We start from the raw sequence: 11350 nt of genomic DNA, 5'->3' as shown, positions 1-11350 counted from the left end.
TTTTAATTAAGAAAGCATTTCCCTCAAATTTGAATGCACTATTATTTCTAAGAATTCTAAAGACTTATGTATTATTGCCTTACTAAACAATTTGTATTTGTAATATTGTATTTAATTATTGATTTGAAATTTTAATTAAAGTTTGTCTGTCAAAGAAGAAAGTTGTTTTTTTTTTACGCTCCTGTTTCACGACAAACATAACTGGCGCAGTCGTTAGTCCGCGGTGAAAAGCTAAGACAATTTTGATGTGAAAATTATAATAAAGCAAAAAAATAAAAAAAATAAAAAGCAGTGTTATTGACTAATCCAATAAAAGGAAAGAAAAATATAAAAGAAAAAAGTTATAAACTCTCACGAACAGTGTGTTTTTAATTAAATCTAACTATTTGGAACTGTTAGCTGTTGGGTTTTGACCCTTTATCACCGAAAGAACCTCCCACATACCAAAAAAAATAAGTAGCTAAATTTGACGATATGTTATGTTATGTTACTTCTAATAACTTCAAGAGTGTATGTGCAAAGTTTCATGATGATCGGTTAAGTAGTTTTTGCGTCAAAGCGTAACAAACAAACTTACATTCGCATTTATAATATTAGTATGATTGAGAAAAGACACTAAATTTCATTGGAAAGACGCCACGAATTCTGCATATGAATTATTAAAAAAGGAGATATCCGGAGACCAAGTGTTAGTTCATTTTGATAGAGAAAAACCAGTTATTTTAACAACAGACGCTTGTGATACAGCAGTGGCTGTTATTTTATCACATGATTTTGAATATGGTGAGCTCAAACCAGTAGCATAAGTTTCACGTTCACTATCTCCAGCAGAACGAAGTAATAGTACAATCCAAAAAAAGCCCTTGCCATCGTTTTTAGCGTGACTAAATTAACGGCGACGATTTAAATGAAAAAGTTATTGAAAAAACTCGCAACGTTCCATCATCAAGTCGACCAATTCGAGAGACTGCAAGCATTGCAAAAGCGAGCATTGCTGATCAATATCGAAATAATTTAGTCTAAAATATGTATGTCATAATTTAGTTAATTTGAAACTATGTATATAAAAAACTTTAGTATGGAATTGTAATGTATTCATAAACGCACCACACATTAAATTGTATGTTATGATAAGTTGAATGCACCAAACCTTATCAAGTTAACAAAGAGCTGTCATTTATTAGTAAGTTAGAGAGAACAATGAATAAAGAATAGTATTATACCAGCAATCAAACAGCGCACATCTCTTTCAATACACTTCAATAACTTAATATGAACTTTATTAATAGCAATAAAGTTCAAACTGATCTTAGAAAACCTTTGTATGGGAAATAGAAAAGATCTGATTTTAGGGTTTTCCGGGCAATAATTCGCTTTTTTCTCGCCTTTTAAATTTTCCCTAGATCTCCACGAACATTTCAAGACTAAGATAAGATAAATCCTTTCAGCTGTTCGCGAGTTTTAGTAAAACTAACGAACAGCAATTCAATTTTATATATTTAGATTTATATGTATATATATATTTTTTAGTTTACTAAATTTAAATGTTGCAAAAATTTAATTTAATTTAACAAAAGTTTAACGGTTTTACGGCAATCAAGTCCAAATCTATTTGGTTTGATAAGAATTGTCTTCGATTTATTTAAAATTTTAGATCTGCAAGATCTCTTTTACTAGCTTATTCTATTTGAAATTATAACTCCTCTTTTGTTAAAATCGCACTTTTTTATTTGAAGCTATATCTTTTTTCTTATCTTCTTTATGAACACTTTCGTTTCCGCGCACTTTTAATCATTTACATGCATATTAAAAAAAATCAGTTAACCTGTTTCTTCTGCTGTAGTAGCCACCGCTGCTGGAAGACTGGTGGGTTAAAAGCTCGACAAAGTTATTCACTTAACCCGCCAATGGTGACCTACTGGTCTGTGAGACCGGGTGTGCCAAAAAATGCGAATAACTTTCTTTTCCCTTATTGTTTTTTGTTGAATTTCAATTTGTGTGTTGTGTTTAACACAAAAAGAATTAGCAAATGTAAACAAAAAATAAAATGCACGACTGGGTCGCACGAACTTGCTCCTGTATTCAAAAAGTCTGTTTAAAAAGGTAACAATATAAGATTTAAAAATATGCCTGTAAAATAAGTTTGTCTTCAAAGATATAAATGCCATTTGATTTTTCAAAAAAAAAACGCGCAATTCATCACAAGATACAACTCTTTCGTTCAAAGCTATTTCCTTTGGATAGCCTTATTTTAATTTCATATTAGAAGAACCAGGATGGAAAGTAGATTATCTGAAGATAAAAAGAGGAAGAATATGTATGTTTAAATTGTGAAGCGATCGCCTATTGGTTGTGTAGTTAGGTAGGTGTCTTTAACGAACATAGAAAAGTTCACTTGGCATGCTCAGCTTTTTGAAGATAGATAGATAATGACATGTTTATAATGATATTGAAAGAATGTTATTTATAGGTAGAAGGTACCTACTACAATCCAATCACATTCCTTCTTTCCTACAAGTTTTCAGCGCAAACATTGAGTTATTACATTCACTTTATTTGTTTCGTTACAGTACAAAAAATTCCTATTCATGTGTTGGTTACAGTCAGGCTCTTGTGTGTTTTGGATTTTAGTTATGAAGTGACACGTAAGCAGTTGTTGTAGAGGTTATACGTTTCGTTAACTAGAAATAAGTTTTTATTCTTTTATATAGGCGAAGGCAAGTAAAATATGTGTTAAACAACCTTATTCTTAAAGAATAATATTTTAAAATCATATATATAAAGGTACCAAGATAATACTTCTTGATAGACACTTTAAAATAGATTGTTGATCAAACATATTATATTCGTTAATCCGATGCAGTGGCGTTACACGGCCAAAGTTGGTATTTACAATAGTTATGGTTATAAAAATACATTAATATGTACCAAATGCATTAATTTGTATAAAAGACAGGAATGTAATTAAAATGTTGTCAAAATAATTTTAAGTTTCAAAATTTTACCTGAAAAATAAGTTTGTCTTCAAAAATTTAAATGCCATTTATACCTAAATCAAAAAACCTTTGATTTTTCAAATTTTTTTTGAAAATCTTTAGAGCGGTTTTTTTTTAAATTAAATTTTTATATAAAGTTTACCAATTTTGTTCTAAAAATGTTTTTGGTATGCAGTTGTTTAGAGATTAATAAACGCTATACATTTGAATTTCGTAAACAAATGCTGACCCGTTTTTGAGATATCGAATTTTGAAAAAAAAAATCAATAATTTTTTAAAAATCCAAACAATAAAAAATTGGGCTTTTGATAATCAAATATTGTTAAAGTAATATAAAACCTTATTCAGAAAACAAATTATTGAAATCAGTTTATGAGTTGCTGAGAAAATTAAAAAACAAAATAACGGTTCTATGAGCGGTACCATTCCGGAGCATACAAAAATATGATTTTCTTAGCCAAGTAAAAAAAATGAAATATTTTAGAAAAATTTTAAAAAAATGTATGGGTTTGTTTTTGGAGAAAATTCGAACTATCGTTTTTGACCAAAAAAAATGTATGGGGGCCACTGTTAGTTTTGATCTTAAAAAAAAATTTAAAAAAACGCCTAACGCGAATCTGCTCAAAACCTTAACTTCAAAGTTTGAACTCAATCGACAAAATGGCTTAGGCTGTAGGAGCGTGGACGGGCAGACAAAACAGACCGGACGGAATCGCGGGACCCACTTTTTTCGACTTCTCTACCATAGTAATATCATGTTTGATTTGAATCTCGAGTTCAAAATTTTGCAGAAATGCAAAACTTGCCTATATGTCGAAAGTAAAAAATAAATGCATTAATGAACTCGACGCTTGGCGATATTGAACTGATCATATTACACACTAAGCATGTTCATTTTTGTTTATGACTGCAATTAGCTATATGTGACACATTGACTGAGCATTTGGAATGCCTTCGAGAAAATACAACCAATGGTTTATTTTGTCATATGGACGTTTAATTCTTACGTTATGTGGGACAATGTATTGTAGGTCATAGGCAAAATCGATAAATAAAGAAATTTAATAAGAATACAATGTATACAAATGCAAAACTAGTTGTAAGTATAAATAGGAGAACATTTACTAAATAAAGGCAGTCTTAAGTTATATCATAACCTTGAGTCAACTAATTTTAAATCGTGCATTTATGCTCGGCAATATAAGTAACTTTTAATAAGCTAAGAATAATCATTTCGCTAAGACTGCGTCGTCAAACTCTACATGTGTAATGTAATAAAAGAGCTTATGTTGATTAAATATCATTGTCTTAATGTCAAGGAGCGTATATTAAAACAAACGCGAAATATTAGTAACATGTTTGGAAAAATCTTCACTTGAAAAAGACCGTCCATGAGAACGGCGGCCTAAATAAATTATATAAAAAAAGTTTAAAAAGAATACAAAAAGCCATAACAAAATCTATTTATCATTTTTTTTTCAGGAAATTATTTTTTTTTATAAATTAAATAAATGATATAAATATATAATATATAAATAAATTATATATTTAGGTGATAGTGTTAACTTTTATCTGATACAAATTTTATATTTATTTGACCTAAAATTTTTTGATATTGAGTTGAAAAAAGATGAAAAAAATAAAAGCATTTTTTGGGGAAAAAGCGGTCGGCCGTATTTTTGGCCCATGAAAAGTTTGTCCCACCAGTAGATTCTTAAAGTGGACAGTCCAAGCTTTCATTTGATACCCCATTTGTCCATTGACCCGATGAGGTAAGTCAACACCAAAAATACCGTTTTTTGAGATGGTCGGACAAAGGGTTGGGCCCGGATTTTGTCTGTCCGACCAAATGATTTTAAATCTACCACCATATCACTACCAACTACTATTTGAATTTTCCATTGACCTGATGGTATACCCCAACAAATAGGCCCGGAAAAAGTCTGCCCGACCAGCGGTTTCGTAATCTTCGTGTCATTTTCCATTCCTTAATGCCCAAATTTTCCATTGACTCGATGAGGTAGGTACTTTGACCACCGCCTCCCATACTAAGAGCACAACAGCATGCACATTGCAACAAGTATGTTGTAGACCATGTGCAAACTCCCCTTTTGAGTTTAAAGGATGGCGAATCATTAAAAATAATCTCTCGAGTAAATCAACTCTCAAGAAATAAAGGCGATAAAGAGGTTAGTGAATATGACATGCAAAGAGAATTTCCAAAACTCTTTAGAAGCCTAGGGTGTTTATCTGGTGATTACGCCATCGAGCTAAAGAAAGATTCTACACCATACGCAGTTCATTCGGCGCGAAGAGTACCAATTCCCCTGATGGACAAGTTAAAACAAAAAGTAGACGAGATGATACGAGAACAAGTTATAAAAGCAGTGGAAAAACCAACTGAGTGGTGCGCACCAGTTGTAATCGTGAGAAAGCCTAGCGGAGACATTCGTATATGTGTGGATCTAACCAAAACTCGATGCTAATTCTGGATTTTGGCAAATAAAATTAGCACCAAAAAGTCAATTACTTACCACATTTCTGACCCCTTTTGGTCATTTCTGTTTTCAGCGCTTTCCATTTGGAATCACATATGCACCAGAGCACTTCCAGCGAAAAATACAAAACATTCTACAAAATCTACCTGGAGTCATATGTCACATGGATGATATATTAGTCTATGCAGCAACAATGGAAGACCACGATGTCAGACTCAGAAACATTCTTAAGCGCCTGAAAGCAGCAGGTATCACGCTCAACAAAGACAAATGTTCAATCGGCCAAACAAGTGTGGTATTTGTCGGACACCAAATCGATCAGCAAGGCATAAAACCAGAAGCATGCAAGATTGAAGCCATCCAGCAATTCTAACGACCATCAAATGTGGCAGAACAAAAACGATTTCTTGGACTCGTTAACTATCTAGGTTTTCATTGGGATTCTGTTCAAAGTGCCACATTTGAAAAGTTCAAGCAGCTTTTGACATCTCATCCAACCCTCATACCGTTCAACCCGAAACATCGAACAATCGTTTCGGCTGATGCATCCTCGTTCGGCATAGGTGCAGTTTTGCAACAGGATGGAGGACAAGGCAAGTTGAAGCTAGTCGCATACGCTTCACGTACTCTCTCTGACAATGAACGAAGATATGCTCAGATTGAGAAAGAGGCGTTGGCTCACACACACGGAAGGTCATTATCGTTTTTTTTTCCTGAATATCTTGTTGATTTTGGGGAACATACTAGGGTCAGTCGAATTAACTAACAGGATCTTGCGATCCCAGTACTTGTTAATTGATAGATTGTAGTTTTCCTTAATCAACAGATTGACATTTTTTATTTACGACTTCAGTGTCCTAACCTCCAAGTCGTGTGGGTCTGTCAGTCGTCTGTACAAGTTTTTGAGTTTTGTCAGTAAGCCACTCTTGTGCCTGCGTAGTGCATCAATTGTCGCGTTTCTGTAAGCCTACATTTGGTCCCGTTCTTTGTTTTTTGGTATTGGCCGTTCCATCGTTCGTTTTATTGTTTTGTCCATGTGTTGTTAATGTGGGTCAATTTCTATATTTGTCAGGTTTCTGTTGTTTTGTGGGGCTATGTCACTCAAACGAAGTTCTCTCGCTAAGGCGTTGGTGAAACGAGGACAACGCATCTTACTGTGATTGTAAGAAAGCGTTGCAACGTATTCTTCCGATTCCACGCGTTCGTTCGGAATCTTACAGCAGCCAGTCCGCAGTGAACACTGTCGTACTCGACTGTCTGTAACTGTCAGTCTGGTGTCGTACAGCAAAAGATCCAGCAAGGAGCCACTTCTTGGATACGATGGCTTTTCAGTAGCCAGCAGGTCGACGCCATATTCAACGCTGTAAAATTCATCAAATTAAGAAGATGATTACCTATGGGATTACTATGTTGATTTCCCCAATCTTCATGTTTTGCGTTCAAATCACCGGCCAAGATGAAATAGTTTTCTTCCAAGCTCAGTTTCAGTTCCCTAAAAAGAATCTCGAGTTCTGAAGCAAAGTAAGTAACCTGTGGAGCTCCTGCCGCATAAGCCGCAATCATATACATCCGATTCCCTTGACTGAGAGAGATGTATACAACGCAAACCTCTAGCCTCTTGAGCTTTCGCAATTCATTGTTGTATATGACTTTATAATTAATGCCTTTTCGTATAAAGAGAGCGACACCGCCCCCTTGAGTGGAGTCGGGCTGGTCTCTTCTTACGATAATGTAATTTTTATGAGTCAATTTGTGTTTGTGGTTTAGCTTAGTTTCGCTAGCCATAAACACATCGGGACTGTAGTCTTTCAACATATTTGCTGTTCGTTCAATCCTAATCAGTGAATTAACATTCACAGCTAGGACTTTTACGCGTGTCTCCGACAGCGTGCCTATTATGGTCTTAATTGTGCCAGGCCAGGCAACAAAGAGTAGAGATGATCTGACTTTGCAGTCCTGTTAGTTGACCTTGAATGCTCAACAACAAGGCTACAATGTCAGGCTGCACCTCTGGTGCCTTAGGCACAGGGGCCTTTGGGGCAACCGTTGGTGGAGCCTGTCTCGTGTTCCCATTCGATGACACCATTTGGGCGTAGGAAAATGTATGGTCCACGAATTTTTGTGTTGGAGCCTGTCGAATATTTCGATTTCTTTCGGCTTTTTGGCTGTTCTGTTTTTTCTTAATTTCTTGGACCATAGGGCAACCCCTATAACAAGCGTACAGCTTGATTGTCGAGAGATAAGATTCTCTTCACACTATCAAAACTGCTTTGGGGCGATAATGTTACGAGGAACATTGGCAGCATATAACCCCCTCGTCTGGACTTCACCGTAGTGAAAGGCTTGACTTCGATAAAATCGAGATCGTCAATGGCTTTTTGGCGGAGCTGAGCTAAGAGCTCCTCTGGTTCCGTGCGAAATTTGCCCTTAGTGGCCGACTTACATACCTGTTTAATGTCCTGTATGTCGTTCCGGTAGGTCCTAATTGGTGGCACCTTTTCCTTCTTGGGCTGTGGTTGTTGCTGGTGTTGCTGTTGTTTCTGCTGCAGTTGTTTTTGCTGCAGTTGTTTTTGTTGCCGTTGAGCTGCCTCTTGTTGTCGGCGTGCCTCTTGTTTTAGCTTCAGCTGAGTTAGGAGGGGCTCCATTTCCTCCTTGAGCTTTCTGAGGTTTTCCTCAAATTGGCTGATGGTTGCTTGTTTGGCTTGCAGGGAATTTACAAGTCTTGTGTCATCTTGGAGGTCCGCCTCTACTTCCAAAGCCTTCGTTGTCGGCGGGACTGGCTCTGGCTCCGATATGATATTCGGAGACCTGAAGAGCCCCTCTACACCTTCGGAAACATACTCTATTTTCTCAGACTCGGCGTAGTCTGAGAACTCACTCTCGGTGGTAATTCCTCCTTTACCACATTTCATTTCTGTCCTCATATCCCGCCGCTTAGCAGAGTGGGCCCTCTCCACTTTATTTGGGCTATGTTTCTTGATTTTTCTTTTTTTGTTGGTTGTTGTTTTTATCCATTGGTCAGATGCCTGACCTGATGTTATTGCAGTTGCTTGCGGTACCGCTGCTGGAACCACCGCAACATCGAACGATGTGTTCTTCTCCTTAACCATTTGCTTCTCTTCCCAACTAATAAAGTCCACAATTTCTCGGTTGTGAAAAAAAGCTATTAATTTTTTGGTAGACTCCGATTGGGACTCGAACCCACGACCCTTCGATCTGCCTTAGGACCCCACCTCCACTGGGCTATCGATTGTTAATTTCTATGGTGGCAAACTGCCAACTTTGCTTTTTACTTATCAATTGCATTTTTTTAACTTTGAGATAAATCTGTAAACACTTCTTCACACTTTGGAAGTCAAAGAACGACTGAGTCCAACGCACTAACCATCATGCCACGGGTACTACGAAATCAAAATCGAAACGATATAGTAGCTTTTAATTGATTATAATACACTAGCTCGAAAGGTAAGTGCCTGGGGAACCTACGTCACCCCGACAAACCTTACCCGTAATTCTTTATTTAACACACAAAAATAACAACGCACTTTAGACACTTATACCGACAAAACTAGTAACAATATAAAGACCCGATAAGCATTATAAAATTATTTTTTTCTTATGATGCCACGTTACTAATTATTCTTTTCTTTGTTATCTGTTTAACAAATATGTATATGTATATGTCTATATTATATATATATCTTTATTTATATAAGCGAACCCTGAAATCGATTCGCCTGGCACCGAATTCTTTTCTCTTATCCCAGCGAATTGCACGTATACAATATATAAAAATATATATGTGTAGATAACATTTATACAAAAGAATAGAGGTGAGATTGATTTTTGGGCTAGTATTGTTACTTGTTGACCCGGGTGTATCGCCGGATCATTCCTGGGCTTAGCACAACCTTCACACACCTTGGGAAGGGGATTAACTTTTCTTAATATGGCACCGTCGCTCGTTCCTACGCCAACCACTGCGCCTGCCGCCAAATCTCAATCTCACTTCAATAACGTGTTTTTTTCTTTTTCTTATTTGTTCCTATCATAATAAGTCTTAACTAAAAATTTTACTTACTCTTACTTATCCTTTTAAAACCTTTTCTTTGTTTAGTACTAAAACTGCTTTCCGAAATTTGGTTCTTCCGGTAAGTACTCCTTAACCTGTTCACTTTTATCTAAGGCTTTTAAGTTTCCTAAACATTCCCATTTTGCCTTAACTTTTTATAAAGTATTAAATTTTGTATGTATTGTTATTCTTTTCATACCCAAAAAAATGTATCCATCGTACCTACAATTCCTTCGTCAGCCCTTTCTACCATATTCTTAATCCCTATATTCTTTTCTTCGGTCTCTTTTTCATGAATCTATATGTTTATTTCGTCCCTAATTGTGAATGTAACTAATTGTCATGTAAGTCGTTATAAATAAAAGTTGCAAGCGCCACAAAAATAAGTAAACAGAAAAACAACTCAAAACAATAAATAGAAAAACTAAATATAAAATAATAAAAGAACTTATAGCGCAGGATGTTAAGCAGAGTGCCCTAGGTAAGTTATTTCATTGCCTTTTCTGACCCGAACCTCCACCTGGGTCTTACCCAGTCCATGTTCCTGGTCAGCCTTCTTAATTTTCTTTCGGATTTGCTGCAGCGTCCATTCCCTTTTTTCAGGCTCCTCCAGGGACAAATCGGGCCTATTGAAAAAGCCGACGACTAATGGCGTTAGGTAAAAAGTAAACATGGTAGTTCCCGATACGAAGGTCATATCGTAGGTGGGGAAGAACCCACGAGACTTCAGCCAGGCGACCAAAGTGGATACGATTACTTCAAGTTTGTATTAGGTGGGGAAGAACTCTCGACTGTTTAGCCGGGCAATACGAAGCTACATCTATAATTTTGGAAAGGTTCAAAACATATGTTTAAGCTCTTGGTACAGTGTCCAACTTCATTTTTATATTGTTTTGGGCATGGATATATACCTATCAGCTAGTTTTTTTTTTTTTTTTTGTTTTTATAGGTGTGCCTACCTACTTCTACTCTGAACGTCGAACTTGTAGAAGCTGAGTAAAGTCAATGATTCTCGAGAATTTTCTCCAGATGAGTCCTGAAACTAAAGGACGTTCTTATCCCTTCCTTTCTCTACCTTCCCAAAGTCATCATCCATTCCCACATAAACAAGGCATACCAGCCTACGCTTATGTCACCAACTCACTTCCCACCTCCCACGTTTGTAATGGCGAAAAGGCTAGCAACGGTCGTATCTCCTATACTCCTTCTCACTCTAGGTAACCTAGCTGAATTGCTGTTACCGAATACCAATCTTTTCCTTACACGTCAGAATGATGAATTAACATCAACTGACTCCTCACCCTTTCTCTTCCTCCCCAACCACCTCTCATGATTATTGGGCTGGATCTAAGGTGTTAAACGACCCGTGCCGATCAGGCTGGGGGCCCAATTCAAAAAGAGCCCAGTCTCTAACGGAGTATCCGGATACCTGGCGACCTCCGAATTAACTAGCCTTATCTGTACATGCGAATCTCCGTGCAGATGGACCTTTTTTCTTCGCGTCTCGTGGGACCAACAAATGAACAAAACAAACAACTAAAACAAAAATAAAAATATATGTGAGACCGGTATCTCTTCAGCACCGGGTGGCAGCTTGGTGTTAAAGCCTGCTGTTGTATCTCTTGCGGCCAACACAGAGAAGGGAGTAGTGGCTAACCATGGACCAGGGTTGTTGCGGATGTACAAATTTTAACATCCGCGGAGGCGGATGCGGATTTTTTGAGACTCATATCCGCGGAAGCGGATTTTAGAATGTATTACATAAAAACAATTTTAAGTCCGTT

This window comes from Eupeodes corollae, chromosome 1 (assembly GCF_945859685.1).
Source record: "Eupeodes corollae chromosome 1, idEupCoro1.1, whole genome shotgun sequence".
Taxonomy (NCBI): domain Eukaryota; kingdom Metazoa; phylum Arthropoda; class Insecta; order Diptera; family Syrphidae; genus Eupeodes; species Eupeodes corollae.
Note: the sequence above shows the minus strand (reverse complement) of the source record.